Source organism: Lytechinus variegatus, chromosome 7 (genome assembly GCF_018143015.1).
Source record: "Lytechinus variegatus isolate NC3 chromosome 7, Lvar_3.0, whole genome shotgun sequence".
NCBI classification, from domain to species: domain Eukaryota; kingdom Metazoa; phylum Echinodermata; class Echinoidea; order Temnopleuroida; family Toxopneustidae; genus Lytechinus; species Lytechinus variegatus.
In genome coordinates this window covers 22,174,668-22,194,512 of record NC_054746.1, presented here as the reverse complement: position 1 = coordinate 22,194,512, position 19,845 = coordinate 22,174,668, and the positions used below count along the sequence as shown (strand labels likewise).

The 19,845-nt window shown below is 36.0% G+C and overlaps 1 protein-coding gene across 3 annotated transcripts in view; it reads left to right on the top strand.

The window, feature by feature from the left end:
• Window positions 1-3,333: 3,333 nt before the first annotated feature.
• LOC121418759 (protein piccolo-like) overlaps window positions 3,334-19,845 on the top strand; it is a 53,882-nt gene continuing 37,370 nt past the window's right edge. For 2 of the 3 annotated variants that reach the window (XM_041612848.1, XM_041612850.1), the window contains exon 1: window positions 3,334-3,458. The gene's annotated coding sequence lies outside the window, so the exon portion shown is untranslated. Of the gene's footprint in view, window positions 3,459-17,721; window positions 18,202-19,845 lie in introns of those variants that run through there. The other variant, XM_041612849.1, reaches the window with a different exon arrangement.

The following is a 19,845-nucleotide window of genomic DNA, read 5'->3' as shown; positions in this document are numbered from 1 at the left end:
CAGTGATAGAGGGTGTGAGGAAGAGATGAATAACAAGAGAATTAGTGAGAGGTGGGTCAAACAGGTAACACATGCAGAAAGGCATAATAAACTGGTAAACTGGTGCATAAGAGTGGGGGAAAAAAGGGGGGAAAGAATGGAGAACAACTGGTAATGTGCAAAAGACATGAGTATGTATGTAAGAGCATTAAACAAACTAAGAGAAGAAAGTGTAAAAATAAATCTGTAAGTATGAAATTATATAAACATATCCAAAAAGGAAATGGTGAAACTGATATTGTAATCCGCTTGGTGTGAGGGGGAAAACAGAAGACTATACAGTAGAAAAAAAACACACCTGTATATTGTATGGAAGGGAAGCAATAGCCTAAAAGGGTAAAAGCAAATAAGGAAACTGATGCTGTATGAGTAAGGGGGTGTATTAAGAAAAAAAAAACATAGTAAACATGAAAATAAGCAAAATAAATAAGTGGTAAATCTAAGAGATGAAGGGAGAGAAAAAATATATATAATAATTATTATATCACCTGAAAAAAGAGAGGAAAAAATGGGGCTGAGCTTATATAAGATATGGGAGGAAAGTAGAGGCAAAAACTATGATGTAACTAATCTAAAAGAGCTGAGGGGGGAAAAATATGTGTGTATACAGATGGAAAGTGGGTAAGAAGGATTGATCAGTCGTTCCCCTCTTAGATGTTCAGGCCATGAGGTTGGATGATGCGAAGTATAGAGTATATAGTATAGAGTATATCGATTTAATGAAATTAAAGGACAAGTCCGCCCCAACAGAAAGTTGATTTGAACGAATAGAGAAAAATAAAAAAAGCATAACACTGAAAATTTCATCAAAATCGGATGTAAAATCGGAAAGTTATGGCATTTTATTTTTTTTCTAAATTTCACAAAACGGTTATATGCACATCCTGGTCGGTATGCAAATGAGGGGACTGATGACGTCATTATTTCTTTTGTATTCTATTATATGAACAATTTTAATCATTCGAATGTGAAATAAGTTTTCTTCCTCCATTTTATGGTTTAGTAATGCTGGTCCTTACTTGTCAAATCTGTAAAAGTGAAATAATTTTAACAATAAAAAACAAAAGAACTAGTGGATGAGGGACATCATCGACCTTCTCATTTGCGTGTTGCTGAGTTGTGCATAAAACTGATGTTTTGTGAAAAATAAGCAAAACTTTAAAATGTTATAACTCTGATTTTTCATCCGATTTCAACATTATTATTATTTTTTTTTTATTGATTCAAATCAACATTTTTTTCTGGGATGGACTTGTCCTTTAAGCTTTAGTTTGAAACCCATTAACCAATATGCAAATTCTTGTCTGGCGCCCTTTAGATTGACACTGGACTCAAAATACTTCGCGACTGCATGCACATTTTTTTTAAGCATTCAATTTCCAGTAATTTTGGGGAAATATGACGTTTTCTATTGGAAATCCAGTAAGAAATTTGTATTCATCACTATGCTTTTTCCAAAAAAATGTATTAAAGGACAAGTCCACCCAACAAAAATTTGATTTGAATAAAAAGAGAAGAATCCAACAAGCATAACACTAAAAATTTCATCAAAATCGGATGTAAAATAAGAAAGTTATGACATTTTAAAGTTTCGCTTCATTTCACAAAACGGTTATATGCACATCTCGGTCGATATGCAAATGAGGGAACTGATGACATCACTCACTCACTATTTCTTTTGTATTTCATTATATGAAATATTTTGATTTTCTCGTCATTGTCATGTGAAATGAAGTTTCATTCCTCCCTGAACACGTGGAATTCCATTATTTTAACATTTTGTGCTTCAGGCAAGGAGGTACTAATCGTCAAATTCGTAAAAATTGAAATATTCTATAATTCAAACAATAAAAAACAAAAGAAATAGTGAGCAGGTGACATCATCGACTCTCTCATTTGGATGTAACTGGCTCGTTCATATAACTATTTTGTTAAAAATAAGCGAAACTTTGAAATGTCATAACTTTTCTTATTTTACATCCGATTTTGATGAAATTTTGGGCATTGTGCTCGTCTGATTTTTCTATATTGATTCAAATCAAATTTTTTCTGAGGTGGACTTGACCTTTAAAAACATTAATAATACTGTAGTTTGATTGATTTACAGAAAATTGCATAGTTCCTTGGAAAAAAAAACGTTTTAAGATGATTTAAAACGTTTTATTTGTTTTTTAAATAAAAAAGTTTTTTATTACAACCCTGTTTTTCACATATTTTTGTTAGTAAAAGTTATTATGACGAAATTAAGTTTTGTGATATAGATTTTGAGATGATATTCAGAAAATGATGTCATATTGCACATCTTTCCATCGCCTTTTCTATAACTTTCTCTCTTTTATCTTGGTTGTGAAACATTCGGGGGTCCATTGCTCCAATTCACCCATCTGTACCCCAGTGTATGTGTGTGTGTGTATGTGGGGGGGGGGGGGTTCGAACCATGCCCCCAACACCCACCACAATCATGCAGATTATGATGATGATTTTGCATTGTACACCTTTATTGAATAAAACAACAGTGGTTCCACGGCCCCTGAATCGGTCAAGATGACCCACTTTTCTTTTTTTATTTTAATTTGTTATGTAAAATGCAGTGGAGGAACCATTTCCATGTGGAGCGTTGTGGCCCAGTGGATTAGTCTTCGGACTTTGAAACTGAGGGTCGTGGGTTCGAATCCCAGCCATGGCGTAATTTCCTTCGTCAAGAAATTTATCCACATTGTGCTGCACTCGACCCAGGTGAGGTGAATGGGTACCCGGTAGGATTCATTCCATGAATGCTTTAGCGCCTATATGGCCGCTCAGCTACAGCCGGGGTAATAATAATATACCAAGTATATTTTAGCGCCTTGAGCACATAATCAATGTGGATTTGGCGCTTTAGAAATATTCCACATTATTATTATTATCATTATTATGCATCATAGACTAATATTGACAAAGTGAAACTGAATTGAATTGATTCTAAGTGATATTCAAATTACATCAGGGATGTAGACAGGATTCTCCAAAGGGGAGGGGGCACATTTTCCCGAGGAAAAAAAAGGGTTTTCAACAATAAGAACATTAATTAATTTTCATTCACGAACAAATTTGACAAGCAGAAAGAAAGGTCTTCATTTTGAAAGGGGGGGGGCGTACTTCTATTTCAACGGCATTTTTACATTGCAAATTTCAATTGTGCGTCTCAAAGGGGAGGGGGCCTCGGTCCAGCTTTGAATTTGTGAATTTGTTTACTGCTTTGGATTGTGTCTGAATTACAGAGACTACAAAATTATACGACGCATATGAAAACAATGCATTCTGGGAAATCATTAAAATGTTGTTGTGCATCAAGTTCCAGTTCGACGTCTGTGTCCTACAACAAATCGGAGTAATTAAATACATTTTCCTGCTTTCTGTGATGATTCAAGGGGAAGCAGGTATGTTGGGTGCCTGTTTTTACATTTATTAAACATGTTAGTGTTATAAGTTCGGTGTATGATGTATTGAATCTGAATTAACAAGACCATTATTAAACCATTCCGAGTGCTTGGTCTCGCGAGAGACACCCGACCGCTTCATGAACTTCTCGCCTCACCCAGCCCGGGGAGCGATGGCTTGCGCGGCGTACCGTGGCCACTTTCGTGGTTCGCTCGTAGTCGTACTCAGTCTCTTATACCCCCATCTCACTAGATGGCGATTCCGCTGCGATCGTCAAAAATCGACAAAGCGTGGTATATCGTAGCTTGAACGTGGCTTGATCTTTTCAATCTTCTCCGTCGTACCTTGATCTTTTCTGAAGCGGCAAGGATCGCCACCATCTTCCTGGTCGCCACAAAATTTTGAACATGTTCAAAACTTACGTAGCGAGATCGCGGAGGTGCTAAAGCGCATCATAATCGAGTCAAGAGCGTATTACAAACGACATATTCGTAGCTGTAACGAAGCTCCAACGCACAAAGCGTAGTAGAAGCGCATTAAAAGCGGCACCGATCGCCCGTGTTTTTCAGGCCCGTTCCCAAGACAATTCTGCTACGCTGCTTCCGTTTACGAGGCGACTGCCTTGCGCTCGACACGCTTCACACCGTTTCCACCACGACGCTTTCCCTTTGGGTGGCATGTGGCACACGTTCTCAGCCCGCTGCAGGCATTCGCGTTGCGCTTTTGCTGCGCCGCTGATGACTGGCCAGCGATTGAGCAGCGACCGTCTGCGCTGCTATGAAACAACGTGCCGATGGTAGCGGATTATCACATTTTCAAAAGATTACGAGGCGACACCACGACGTTTTCAAATATACTTCCCAGAAAAAGGACCAAAAGGGAAGCTGCCCAATCTGTTATGCCGGCGGTCCAAGAGGAAGCGAACAAGAGGTTATGGTGGTGGTAGAGGAGGAGGAGGAGGAAGAGGAGGAAGAGGAGGAGGAGGAGGTATAGTAGGAGGATGAAAATCTAACTGCTGAGCCAGCTTGAAAGAGAGAAAAAAAAGACGCTCCCATGTCTTGATAACGAAATGGGTTACCTCCGCAAAAATATATATTGAATATGTTTTAAAAATAGAATGAATTCTAACTACAGTGACAGTAAACAATATTAAAATTTTAATGATTCGATCACTGATGTATTGATTGGGAAAGCACACTTTATGGGGATTCTGGCATTGTGCCCCCCCCCCTTATGAGTGCTCTCACATCAGTAGACTACTTCTTGAAAGCAAATTTGAAAGGAATTTACCTAACAATTTTGAGTGACAAACTTTTGTGGAAAAAATAAACAAAATATAAAACATTTTTATGCTCTTTTATGAAATTCTGGATGCATCCCTCATATTAACTATTAGGCTCATCGACATCTTTTGAGTGAAATTTTAATATATATTGTATATTATGACTTAAGTGACAGCCAGGATCGGACCCAGTATCTTTTTGGCCTCCTCCTTCTACTGTCCTCGTATCAGGTCCTCGTATTCAACTTCTAATTGAAGTTGTTGTATAATGCTAAGATGTATAAGTCCAACCAAATTCTGGACATCCATCTTGGTCGGAGGTTGGCAATCGACTGAAAAATGTCTCATGTGCCGCGATCAATATGCCGATTGCTTGAAATCGTTTCAAGAGCCCATCATGAACGTAACACAATCCTTCTATTCGTAGCACCACCGTACCGAGGTCCTAATTAGCGTATGGGCCTCGTTGTACGGTCGCTTTGATCGCAGAAGCAGCGCATCACATCTGCCTCAAATCGTGGCAAGAGAGTGGCAGCGTCGTACTACCAGCGTATTACCATCGCCTTCAGCGCAGGTCCGTCGCAGTGAAGTTGTAGTGCAATCGCCTCGCAGGCTAAAAATAGAATTCGAGGACGATTCTGCTACGCTTTGCGGGATTTAGACAGATCGCCATGGTCGCCATGGTCGCCATGATCGCCATCCTAGTGAGATGGGGGCCTTAGTTGTGCGATTAATGGTGGTGCCTGGTGGTGGTTCTGTTGTGTTGGCTGTTGCAATGAATTGCATGGTGTTCACTCATCCAGGTTATGATATAACCAGAGCCAGAGGTGGTATTCTGAGATACATTTTATCTCAAGAGTCGGATGAAATAAAATTATTATACCGGTACAATTACAAATAATGCATGCAGCCGAGTGCGTGAGTGGAAATGCAAAGCATGCAAGGTTTCTTTATAACTGCATGCATTATTTGTTTAACAATTTTATGTTATCCGACTCTGAGATAAAATGAATCTCAGAATACCACCTCTTAGTCTTTATGCCCACAACAAGGTAAACTTACAAGGTGTGTTACTGTAGATCCCCCACGGGTACATTACCGCCGCCGTGCACAAGATAACCACTGGCACGGCACTTGCAGTAAGTTTATTCCTCTTTTGTGAAAATTAGAAATAGATCTACATTTTGAATCAAGTAAGCTTTGGATATGAAACTTACCAAACGATGTGAAGCCAATTTCATTTCCGCTCTGTCTTTCTGGTACTTCATATCAATGATTTTTCTTGATGTCGAAACAGGCACGGAGCTAATTTGCTGGTTTTCTCTATATACACACAGAGGCGCGCAATATTATTTAATAAACTTGCCTGTTAAAATCCCTTTTTATAAATACGTTCTAGCACATTTTTAAAATTAAATTAGATGATAAGATTTAGATGAATAAATTTAGTATATTGTGAAGATTTCATGTGATGAATGAAAACGTCAAAATTCATTATGAAATGACATGCGTTGTACTATCCTCGCATGTTTGTGTGAGTGACTGTAGATAGGTGCCGCACTGTGCACGAGCCGCTGGCGGCGAGGTTAGGATATCTAACCTCGCATGCTTGTGTGAGTGAAAGACACAGAGCTTTCTCTGCATTTACTTTTACGCAAGACAGAGCAAGTGCATTATTTGTTTTATAAAATAGCAACACAGAAACACATTCTTAAAAAGTTGCAGTACTTTTGTTGGACTTCTTCTGGGACTTCTACCGCACTGGTCTGCTTGAGCGTGCAATGTCAATTTTCATTGCACACCTTTTGCACTGCAGTGACACTGACTAGGACTCCATGATGATATTTTGTATGGTTTTGTCTTGATCATTTCATCACAGAGCCTACATGTAGACAAGCATGTGAGACTGCCTGGAGAAGATAATACACAAGAAGGGAATTCCCTTCATATTTAACATAAGAAATAGCAACCATATTTTAGACTAAAATTTTATTAAATCACATACCTTTATACACCTAATAAAGGTATTAAAGGTATGACAGTTCCCCCCCAAAAAAAAAAAAACCAGACCAATGTCATGTATCCATTCGTAAACACTGCAAATACAATAGGCTTGAACTTGAACCCCTCATAAATTCATAAGCCTGAATCTCCCCACTTCGTACTTGCAACAATTCAGCCACTCTCGTGTAATGTTGTAACCAATTTTTATTGCAATTTATTGATCCAATCTGATTTTCCCCTGTTTTCTGCATTTTTCCGAACTCCAATGTTTGGAGTGGGAAAAAAATCGGATCAGAAAAACCAAAACATAACAAGACAAAAAACATGTGGCGACATGCAATGCGGCAGAGCACTATTCCTGTAAATGGAGAAGCTCCAAGCAAGTCCTGATATTGGTCGTCAAAAGATGGTAGAAAAATGACATTAACTACTTGATTTCTAATTTTTCCTGTACATATTCTTCATGGCATTTCTAACAATTTTTCCTAAAAAAACAACTGGTACCGGTACCAAAGACATCTTACATATTTTTTCACTTTTAAAAATTAAATCACATATTTCAGCAATTTGGGGGCTGACATGTGTTACTAAATGTCAGGTAATTTAAAAACCGCATACCCGAGCATCGTAAATGTAGACTCAAATTTTTCGCAAGACCTGAGGGAAAATATTCTTTGAATGACGTGGTGCAATTTTTCAAACGTAGCAGATTTATTGCAAAAAAAATTGAGGCATTACATTTTGCGATAGAATGGGTTTTAAAAATTTGATCTTTTATTACCCATTATTCCTTGAAGGTCAAGTCCACCCAGAAAAATGTTGATTTGAATAAATAGAGAAAAATCTAACAAGCACAACACTGAAAACTTCATCAAAATCGGATGTAAAATAAGAAAGAACTTTATGACATTTTAAAGTTTTGCATATTTTTCTCAAAACAGTTATAAGCACAACTCAGTGATATGCAAATGCGAGAGCCTATGGTGTCCATTGCTCACTATTTCTTTTGTTTTTAGCTCATCCGGCCCGAAGGGCCAAGATGAGCTTATGCCATAGCGTGGCGTCCGTCGTCTGTCGTCCATCCACAATTTCAAAATGCTACTACTTCGCCATTTCAAGTCCGATTGCAATTCTGTTTGCTTTATATGATAGCACTAGGTGGAGGATTCAAAACTTCTACACAGAATTTTGAAATTCATTAAATATGCTAAATTATGCGCATTTTTCAAAATTCACAAAAAATACTTCTTCTTTATTTGTTGACCGATTTTGATTTTTTTGCTTCCATCTGGTAGAGCTTCATGAGGTTCACCAAACTTCTACACAGAATTTTGAAATTTCGACCAGAACAATTTTTATGCTAATTTGTGCAAAATTAATTTATGCAAATTTTGAAAAATTCACATAAAATGCTTCTTTATTTGTTGACCAAATTTGATTTTTTTTTCTTCCATCTGGTAGAGCTTCATGAGGTTCACCAATCTTCTACACAGAATTTTGAAATTTTAACTAGAAAATTTTTTATGCTAATTTATGCATATTTTTAAAAATTCACATAGAATGCTTTTTCTTTATTTGTGGAACAATTTTTTTTCTTCAACCTGTAGAGCTTCATGAGGTTCACCAATCTTCTACACAGAATTTTGAAATTTTGATTAGAACAATTTTTATGCTAATTTATGTGAAATTGATTTCTGCATATTTTGAAAAATTCACATAAAATTCTTCTTCTTTATTTGTTGACCGATTTTGATTTTTTTTCTTTCATCTTGTAGAGCTTCATGAGGTTCACCAATCTTCTTCACAGAATTTTGAAATTTTGACTAGAACAATTTTTATGCTAATTTATGGGAAATTAATTTATTCATATTTTGAAAAATTCACATAAAATGCTTTTTCTTCTTTAATTGTTGACCGATTTTTACTTTTTTTCTTCTTCCATCTTGTAGAACTTTATGAGGTTCACCAAACTTCTACACATAATTACAAAGAAATGTTTTTTCTTCATTTGTTGATCAGTTTCAATTTTGTTTGCTTTACAGTGTTTATACATGTACCGTAATAGCTCGAGGTGGTGATACAAAATTTCAAAATAGAATTTTGAAACTCATTAAATATGCTAATTTTATTCATGTATTTTCAAAACTCACAAAAATTACTTATTTATTTGTTGATTGACTTTGGTTATTTTTGTTCCATCTGAGAGCTGACATTAGGTTCACCAAAGTTCTACACAGAGTTAAGAAACTTGACTAGATAATTATTAATACTTAATTCATATGCAATTTATTCATAGATCACAAAAAAATGCTTCTATGGCCGTGTTTATGCTTCCACTTTTGAGGCCAGAATCAGCGTTTCCAAACGTGGTTAGTTGAAAACACGGTTGCGTCCATGCTTAAATTTAAACGCTGTTTCAAAACGCCGATCGTAAACTCACAAAAAGGTGCGTTTGTAAACGTCGTTTGACCAGAATCAGGCTTTCTGGGGAAGTATAAACAGAACCACGATCGTAAACGTGTTTAAATGACGTCATTTGGTACATGCTTCCGGTGAGATGAAAATCCGCGGGCAAATACAGTGTATTGCTCCATGTTATCTCCACGTAATAACAACATTCGGAAAAAAAACTTTTCGAATAAAGGCGTGCCCAATTTGACCTCGCTTTACGATGCGAAGCCAGCTGGATATCATGATTTGCTCTGAAAAGTTAAGCATAAACAGCACTCCCAGAACCACGTTTACGATCGGCGTTTGAAATCGCTTATTCTGTCCTCGCAATGGAAGCATAAACACACCCCACGTCATTTCTTCATCAATTTCAATTCTATATCCTCAATTTATGTCACCAATATAATTCACTACAGTGTCAACTGGGCTGAAATTAAAATTGTGTTAAATTTTGTTGCGAGATGCCGGATGAGCTCCACATCATTGATGTGCTAGTTTATTGTTTGAATTATACAATATTTCAATTTATACAGAATTGACAATAATGTAAAACTTGACTGAACTGCATAATGTTAAACAATGTTAATTCCACGTGTTCAGGGAGGAATGAAACTTCATTTCACATGACAATGACGAGAAAATCAAAATATTTCATATTTCATATAATGAAATACAAAAGAAATAGTGAGTGAGTGATGTCATCAGTTGCCTCATTTGCATACCTACCGAGATGTGCATAACTGTTTTGTGAAATGAAGCGAAACTTTAAAATGTCATAACTTTCTTATTTTACATCCGATTTTGATGAAATTTTCAGTGTTGTGATTGTTGGATTTTTCTCTTTTTATTCAAATCAACTTTTTGTCAGGGTGGACTTGTCCTTTAATGGTTGGCGAATTTCCTTAGTTGTTTTTTGTTGCATTTCTACTGCAAAGATCTTTCATTTGATGTATCATTTGCAATATTTATTATTATCTTAATGTTTGAGTTTGTTTGGTTTTTGTTGTCTCGCCCACCGGAGGTGAAGGTGAGACTTAGGGATACAAATGTCCGTTGTCTGTCCGTCACAATTCTAATGACACATAACTCCACAACCGAAAGATGCTTTTCAACCAAACTTGGATGGTAGATGGACCTAGGGGACCTGCATCTTATGCTGCAGTCAGAGGTCACATGGTAAGGTCAAAGGTCATTTTCAGGTCAGCGTTAAAGTTTACATGTTAGACTCTCTTTTGACACCTTACCGCGCAACCGGAAGTTACATGTACTTTTCAACAAAACTTGGATGGCAAATGTACTTAGGCGACCTGCATGATATGCTGCAGTCGAAGGTCACATGGTAACGTCAAAGGTCATCTCTGGGTCAACATTAAAGTTTACTTGCAAGGCTTTTATGACAAGTGTTATTCCATCCCAGTCTTTTCACAATGAAGTTGCGATACAATTCTGTTGCGTGCCCTCGCAAATCACGATATTTCTGGTTATTTTCATAAGTGAGCGAGACACAAAATCGCTTTTGCCTTGTTGCATTTGTAATGCAAAGATCTTTCATTTGCAATATTTATTATTATCTTTTTATAATGTTTGAGTAATATGGCTATTTGTAGACCTATTCACTCAAAACTGCCATTTATTCTTCATCTTAAAATCTCTGTAATTGTAATACACACTTATTTTTTAAACAGTACTATCACAAGGCTGCACAGTCACACTAACTTTTTTTTCTTGGTGGCCCGATTGCGTGATTTAGCCGAGACTGCCAGGGGCACTCCACTGTTTTTTTTTTACACATAGATCTACGAATTTGTTCGTCCTGTTTGTATGCAGTGAGGAAGAAAAGTCATTGGTAGAACAGAGCCAAATCACAGCACTGCCATCCTAGAAACCTAGAAACTACTATCACTATCATTATCAGAAACCATGTACTTTGAAACTGACATGGAATCAGATTAAATACCAGTAAATGAAATGTCTGAAAGACTTTCTGACATTTCTCAAAACTGCATTGATTTGTACATGTACAGGACTATGAAATAAAGAGAAAAGAAATGTATTCCATCATGGTCCAAAAGGTGGTTTTGAATGTTTGATGAACAATGTACATTAGTTTCAATAAGAATAGAATTTGATTAGAAGTGTAAAGTTAGGCTGTGCTATTAGCTACATGTACATGTATGGATACACAAGTCTATGGAAAGTGTAACATTTCTTTGAAATTGCATTTTGAGATATTATATTAAGGTTTAACTCAAAATATCATTATACAAATTCAAAAGTTGAAATACAAAATTATTTATAAAAAAGAAATCCATTATAGAGATGAAGAAACTCTTTTTTTTTATTCCATCAAAATTGACATCTAAACCAACTAAGAAAGTTCCAGGTTAAACAAAACAAATAGTCTTTAATTTGGCAACCCCTTAAAAGAATCATGAAAATGCTTTGGCAACATTTTGGAATGTGTATTGATCACAATCCAGGTGCAAAAAATACAATTGTGGTACAATACATGTACCACTAACATGTACACAAATCTATGAGGTACTGTACATGTATGTAACACTTTAAATGTAATGTTTGTAATGCCACAATTTGGCTCTAGAGGATAGTACATGTATGCCTCATTTGTTTCTCTAAATTGAACTTTCATCAAATTAACAATATCATTAGTTATTACCTTTAAATTTGTGGGTAAATTACACATGTTCACTTTTCAGTGAATGTGTAATTGTACAGTGTATGAAAAATGTATTGTCCAAAAAATCTAATGTCTGTAATGGTGAACATTACATGTATGTGCTGTAACAACACATCACAACAAGTACTAAAATTGATTGAAACTTGCATTGTTGACAATTCATGGTCATGTACAGGTATGTTTGTGATTCTATGATTTGAGGTCAGCATTGTGTTATCTTTAACTAATGACCTTTGAAGTTGCATAAATTGTCTGTAGGGCCTATTACTGGAACTGCCCATATGCAGTATTTTTTTGTTCACGATGAAGTTATTGAAATATTACTTCTCCTGCACTTCTTTTTGTACTTAATGTCCAAATCAAGCAAAAGAATATGTTTGTGATAAATGCAATGTAATTATTATGTATTGTTATTGTTATTTTATTATTATTATTATTCAATTTGATGGTACAGATTGATTGGCTGAGTCGTTCTACCTTTGTGACCAGCCACCCCCAAACCAGCTAATCGACAGTGAAGGTTCTCTGTACAAAATATAGCCATATTTAATAGTAATTTGATCTTGAACAAGAAAAACTTAGAAAAACTATTGGTCATCTGAAAGAGTAATTCTTTTAATAATCATTCTGCGGAATTTAAAGATTTTACGGACTGTTTGTAAGATTCATTGAGATTGCACATTGTGCACATTTAATGCTTGAGTGAATCTGAGCTTCAAACAATGTTTTTATTGTCTCACCTGCATAGCAGAGTGAGACTATAGGCGCCGCTTTTCCGACGGCGGCGACGGCGGCGGCTGCGTCAACATCAAATCTTAACCTGAGGTTAAGTTTTTGAAATGACATAACTTAGAAAGTATATGGACCTAGTTCATGAAACTTGGCCATAAGGTTAATCAAGTATTACTGAACATCCTATTAGAGTTTCATGTCACATGACCAAGGTCAAAGGTCATTTAGGGTCAATGAACTTAGACCATGTTGGAGGAATCAACATCAAAATCTTAACCTGAGGTTAAGTTTTTGAAATGACGTCATAACTTAGAAAGTGTATGGACCTAGTTCATGAAACTTGGACATAAGGTTAATCAAGTATCACTGAACATCCTGCATGAGTTTTATGTCACATGACCAAGGTCAAAGGTCATTTAGGGTCAATGAACTTTGGCCGAATTGGGGGTATCTGTTGAATTACCATCATAACTTTGAAAGTTTATGGATCTGATTCATGAAACTTGGACATTAGAGTAATCAAGTATCACTGAACATCCTGTGCGCATTTCAGGTCACATGACCAAGGTCAAAGGTCAATGAACTTTGGCCGAATTGGGTGTATCTGTTGAATTACCATCATAACTTTGAAAGTTTGTGGATCTGATTCATGAAACTTGGACATAAGAGTAATCAAGTATCACTGAACATCCTGTGCGAGTTTCAGGTCATATGATCAAGGTCAAAGGTCATGTAAGGTCAATGAACTTTGGCCATGTTGGGTTTTTTTGTTGAATAACCATCATATCTCTGTAAGTTTATTGGTCTAGTTCATAAAAAGTGGACATAATAGTAACCATGTATCACTGAACATCTTGTGCGAGTTAGAGTAGTTTTCAAAGTCAGCACTGCTGCTATATTGAACTGCGTGATGCAGGTGAGACGGCCAGAGGCATTCCACTTTTTTATTTATTGAAGCTATTGCTGAGTTTCTTCTACACTGTACATTAAATTAAGTTCTTAAATGTGGGTTATACATGTACATGTATATCGTTTTAAAGCTTTTGATGTGATTTTTCAAACTCAAAATAATTTTGGGTAATTATTTTTATTGTTGGTTTTGGGGAGGCTGGTCACATTTATAGCAAGGATGTCTATTGATTTTATTATTTATTGTGTGGTATCAGCAAATTGTATTACTTTCCATGAAGTCTCTAGATTCATGCTCATCCTGGCTTTGATACACATTTGATGATGCACAGTCCACATCTGGCCAATGTAGCAATGTTAATTTCTTTCCTGTATGCAGCAACTCAGAGACCCATTATTTACATGTACATTTTCTACTTGAACTCTGCACAAACATCAAACACTAGTAGATGTAGAATTAACAGTACTAGAACTAACTATTCTCCGAGCTACAGCCTACAAGTGAGTGCAGATTTTTTTTTAGAAGGGATTGAAATTTTTAATATTACAAATGTCAAGTTGATTGTTTCATATCCAGTAACCAGGCAACACTTGAATGACCTGTATTAAAGGGGGAGGAGAGGAAGGGAGGGGTTGAATGGTATTAACCAACGTGTACATTTGCAGTATGTTGTAAGATCGACAAACAATGTTAAAAATTGCATACTTCACAAATGAAGTAAGTGCCAAAATATAAGCCCAGATTATGGATCAGCTAAATATGATAAATTTGTATGAACCTTTTGAATTGTTGCCAATGATGGAAAATTGGAATACTATTGACGAACAATGTGAGTTGATACCACCAACTTTAATTTATAGATGTTGATTGTACAGTAACAATGTATACTGGTACTATGGTACAGAATAAGTAGTCTCGACTTTTAGGCATTTACAGGTACTATGCAGCCTTTACAGATTTGTTCACTCATTTATAGCACATTTAGAAGAATCAGATTTGATTTGCATAAGTTTTTGAATGGTAAAATGTTCACCAGCAATTTACAGTTCTTGATGTACATGTGTAGATGTACATGTATGTTTGATGACATGAAACTGTAAGCCTATATGCCTGCATATCAAATCATTAATGCTCAATGTAATTATCCTTCTCCATCTATTAGTGCTATAAACTACATCTCACATCAGCAAAGTGGGCATAAATCTGTAAAAATACTGCAGATGTGTTTAAAATTATTAGAAGAGAGAAAACAAAATATGCACACTTCTTTGAAAGGGAGTTTTGAGACACCAAGTACTGTTTAATAATTCATTGATTTGCAAATTATGTAAGAATAAAAACAAATCACTACCATACTATAAATTTCATAGAAAAAATAAAATTCAAAATTCCAATCACAAACGGCCTCTTGTAAAATATTGATGTACTTGGGCTGCGTTTATGCAACCTCAACCCAGAATCATGATTTGAATCACGATTTGAATCATGATTCAAAACAGCAACATGAATCACGATCCGACAGAATCAGCGTTTATACGACCATCTTTCTAATGCTGTTTCTCCCTGAATTCGGGTCGATCCAGTGCGCATCACAGTGGGCAGTTTGACCCAGGAAGCATAGGTCAACATTTTCGCGCGTGTTTCTAAATTAACGTCGGCTGCTAGATTTTTGCTGCCGCCGGAGCTAACGCGCGATCGTTTGTGCAAGTGCAACGTTTACTCGGCTTCCGAAAAATAAATCTTTTACTTCCAGAATTCCATGTATTGTACCTCGTATAGTTTTTGTTTACTTGTATTCAATTTCTGTGAATCCCGGTAAGGGATGCTTGTGCTATCAGGCTGAGCCCAAAGCACAAGCAGAGCCCTGAGTTCGTCGTTAGTCCAAATGGAACTTGAAGACATGAATGATGAAAACAATGAACTATACAAATGACGCTACAGTACAACCCGGGGGTACAATACACAGAATGATAATTCCTATTAAATGCACGTGACAATTGGCATTTACCGGTACTAGTACACTGGCAGTACTGCTACACGAAAATTAACCTGCACGAAACACAGCGCGCGCCTTTGAGTCGAACCCGGAAGAAGCACGACACAATGACGTCATAGAATCATGATTCAAATCACGATATCGTTTATACGACCTTTTTCGTTCGTGATTCTACTCAAAACGCTCCTTTTTCCGTGTTTCATGTTTGTGATTTGAAAGATGTTTATTTCCACTTTCGACTTTATTTTAATAACGCAATCGTGATTCTGCAGAATCGTGATTTGAATCATGATTCTAATCATGATTCTAGGGTAAAAAAGTGTCGAATAAACGCACCCTTGGATAACTTGATATTCACAATTTTCATCTGCATAAAGAATGTTTCAAGGAAATCCTTGACCAAATTTAACTTCCAACTTCCTGGAAACTGGAAGTTTCATGTACATGTACATATATTCCCTATCTACTTCAGACCTGTATTGTACCATGTACACTACAGCACGATAACTTTTACTACTGAACTGTAAGGCTACAGAAAACTGTCTGGTCCAGTGCTAGAGCATTGGAAAGATCAAGAGGGGCTTGGCTCATTACCTATGCATACCAGCTAGCTGAGGCTTGGGATGGCATCATATGGTATGAGAGGCTGGCCTCCTCCTGGTATCGCATCCATCGAGATGGAGGAGGGTGATGTAGTAGTCTAGACAAAAACTCTCCATCACTGATTTAAAACATTTTCATTATATGGGATAAGTCATTGCATTTCATGTTTATTTTAATATATTGCATTATTACTGGATAAAGGATTTTAGCAACCTCATATGTATTTACTTGTATAAGGAAGTCCAGCCTGACACCAAGCTAGTTTTTGTAAAGAAGAGAAATTACAGAAACATACATGTATTAATTAAGCTTTACTTAAAATCATGCAAAGTACATTACAACATGCTAAAAACGTAGTTATGAATTAAAAATATATATTTTGTGACTTCATATGCAAGCAACATCCTCAAGTACAATACAGGTACGCTGTATGTCATGCACTACAATGTATTATATAAAGTGAAATTTATTCAAAAAATGGAATTGAATTTGTAGATATACGGTATGTGATGCTCCTCTGAAGAAAAAAAAACACAATTTCTATTCAGTCATAATGAATCAGTGATAAATAAATTACAATATATTTAGGAGCTGCTTTTTCAGTGTATTTGTCATTTAAAAATCAAAACTTAGAAACTTTGACTTGATTATTAATTCTTTCATTCCTTGCTGGAATTTGCCAAACCTTGAATGATGTGTTTCTCTCATTCTCCTTCTTTTATTAAAATCCAAGTTGATGTCAAGATGAAGCATTACTTAGTACTTGTAGAGGGTCTGTGATACAGACTGAGGAAGTCTGTTGCCTCTGCTCCGTATGACGTTGTGTGTTGTGAACCGACTGATACCTATCCATTTCTTCAAGTACCAGGGTGCATCCTCTAATGTATCAAGATGAAAATAGGGTCATTAAGAATCTAGTCATTTCAATTTCAAACTCTCCCTTGACATGATACTATAATAGAGATGTGTACACATTCATGTACAAGTAGAAATGGATGATGTGATGATGTACATGTTTACAGTATATTATTTATGATTATGCTAGTGCTTCCTATTTTATGGGTTTTTTTTTTGGAATAGGGTACAGATTGCCTTGTAAAATACCTTTTTTTAAAACCAATTTACATACATGGATATTTTTTGAAATTATATACATGTCATGTAGGCTCTTTTTTATTTTTTTATCTGACAAGACAAATACTTATACACATCAGCACAATGGTGGTCTGTTTTAGAAGATTAATATTTTTGGCAAGGGTATGTGCAGTAATGCATGTGATGCAAATTAATGCATTTTGTGTCGATCAGTTCCAGGTGTTTTTTTAAAATAATTTTTAGATGTTTCTCACTGAAAAATTTGCTAACAGTAACATTTTCATATGTTGTCCCTGCATAGCACCTTGAACAAGTTTTTTTCACTGCATTGTCACTTTGAAGTTTGAATGTGTTACAGCTACATATGTACATGTAACACATACATGTAGGAACATAATCCTACCTAAAGGCAAGCCTATGACTCAAGATAAAGACCAAGGTTATTTAAATGGCATAGACGCGAAAGAGAGCACTGATACAACGATACAGTGGAGTGAAGTCGATAGTCTGTGCCTGTCATCATGGGCTATCTAGCTGGAAGGCTGTATAGGTCGGGTCGACATACCCTGGTTCTTGCATTACTGCATACATCACTTCTCAGTAGATAACAGACCAAGGAGTCTCATCTCATCCCGTTAGCTTCACCATCAAATAGTCCAGTACTAACACCTTCATCTACATGTAGCTAGTTGTAAATAATTGTCTACTCCCTCCTTCTCGAGTCTGTGTTTGAAAATATTAAAGAAGAATCTAGAATCTATTTTTATCTTTGGAAGGGATCATTGCAAATAGAGAAGTCAATGTTTGTGGAAGTCATCACCTTTTTGTGTAACATGTAATAGTCTCCGCTTTACTTCTGTGGAATAATAGGGATATAATATTGGATTTTATATGCCATCATACCGTCAAAGTTAACCAGGATTCATTAGTCTACAGTGTTAATCTCATCTTGATCAACAGCGTTTAAGAAGGTATATTTATATGTTTTTATTGTTCAGGCATGATTTATTTTTTGTGAATCTTCGATGTAGTTTGACTTTGAATGAGCACATGTATAAATTTCTTAGCTCAATACCAATACTGAAGAGCTTCATAAGTTTGATCGCTGATGAGACATCGCATACATGTTCAGTGACAAATAGCAGTGTACTATATATACATCCAGGCCTACATGCTAGCAGTAAAACAAGCACCAGCTGAGTGATTTTATAAAAGGGAAACCTTAATTTTCTTTCTCAAAATTCCTTCTCGTAAAGAAATTTGAATTTTGGCTCTTGTTTTATAGAAGAATATAAAGCATAAATAGTCACCTCTTGATTTCAGGTGATGGGGAAAACTATCACCTTTACCAATGGTGATTATCACTGAATACTATAAACTAATTAGTGTTATCTATAAGGGATGAGTCATCACATTATTTTTTACCAGTGAGTGACCGCCAGTGATTTTTTGTTGTGGACTACAAAAACACAGTTCAGTTTCACCTAAGACTATGAATATCAACCATTTTATTTGTTGTCTAGGTCTAAAGTTATTACTACATGTACATGTATAATGTACATGTATGTATAATAGAGCAATGGGAATTAAGAGCTGGACATTTCAATTTTCTTGCATGAATTTATTGGCCCAGGACAAATTTCATTGATAACTACATGTGTCATCAAGGCTCAAGTAATGGATGGATGCTCTTTAAATACATAAATTAGATTTTTTAGGCCTTTGTTGTCGACCTGTCATTTTGTAAGGAAGTATTCCCAGCCTTGAGAATATGTAACAGGTACAGGTATGACAATTGACAAACGATCGTTATGCTTCTAAAAATAAACATGATTATTTACCAGTGTTTTTTTCAGCTACAACTACAGTTTGGTTACTTACAGTAACATCAAGAAGACCTACATGTATGTGAGGCTTAGAGAAGCCGTGTTAGGGAGTTTTTGCTCCTCGAATGCACAGCAGATTAAAGGGCATAGAAAATATATTGTCAAATGCCCAGCACTCTATGACAAAGCATTTATAACCAAGAAGTCGTTATCGATAATTGATGAATCAAAAGGGCAGTTTCAACCTGGGCTCAGGACAAACGACATACTTGCAATTTTTTGTCAGCTACGAAACTTAGGACGAAACTGCTATTCCGGTTCACCAATTTTCGACAAAGACCTCCCAGCTAATCTTTGTCACTAATTTTCGGCATATTCAATTTTGGCCTACTGTGATTTTGTCTCTTGAATCCACTGTGCGTTGTGGAGCAAAAACTCCTCTCTATCAAACGATAATAAAATTCAGTAGTACCTGTAGTGTTGGATTTAAATATATCTACTATGTAAATGTTGAGCAGTACAGTATGGTACATGGATATCATGTCCTATCTAGTAATCACAGTTAGACAGTATACCAAGAGCAGATGTACTATCAGGATAAGACAACACAGCCGTTTGGCATGCCAGCTATGTGACTCCCTATTGGAGGCCCTCTCGTTTTGCTCTTCCCATCACAAGGATTTTCTCTCTTTTTTTCGTACACTATTGTCACTCTTCACTATTTTGTCATTAGATGTAGATCTTTCTACTCTGTCCAATTTATTTATTTCTGAAGATCTCATTTAACAG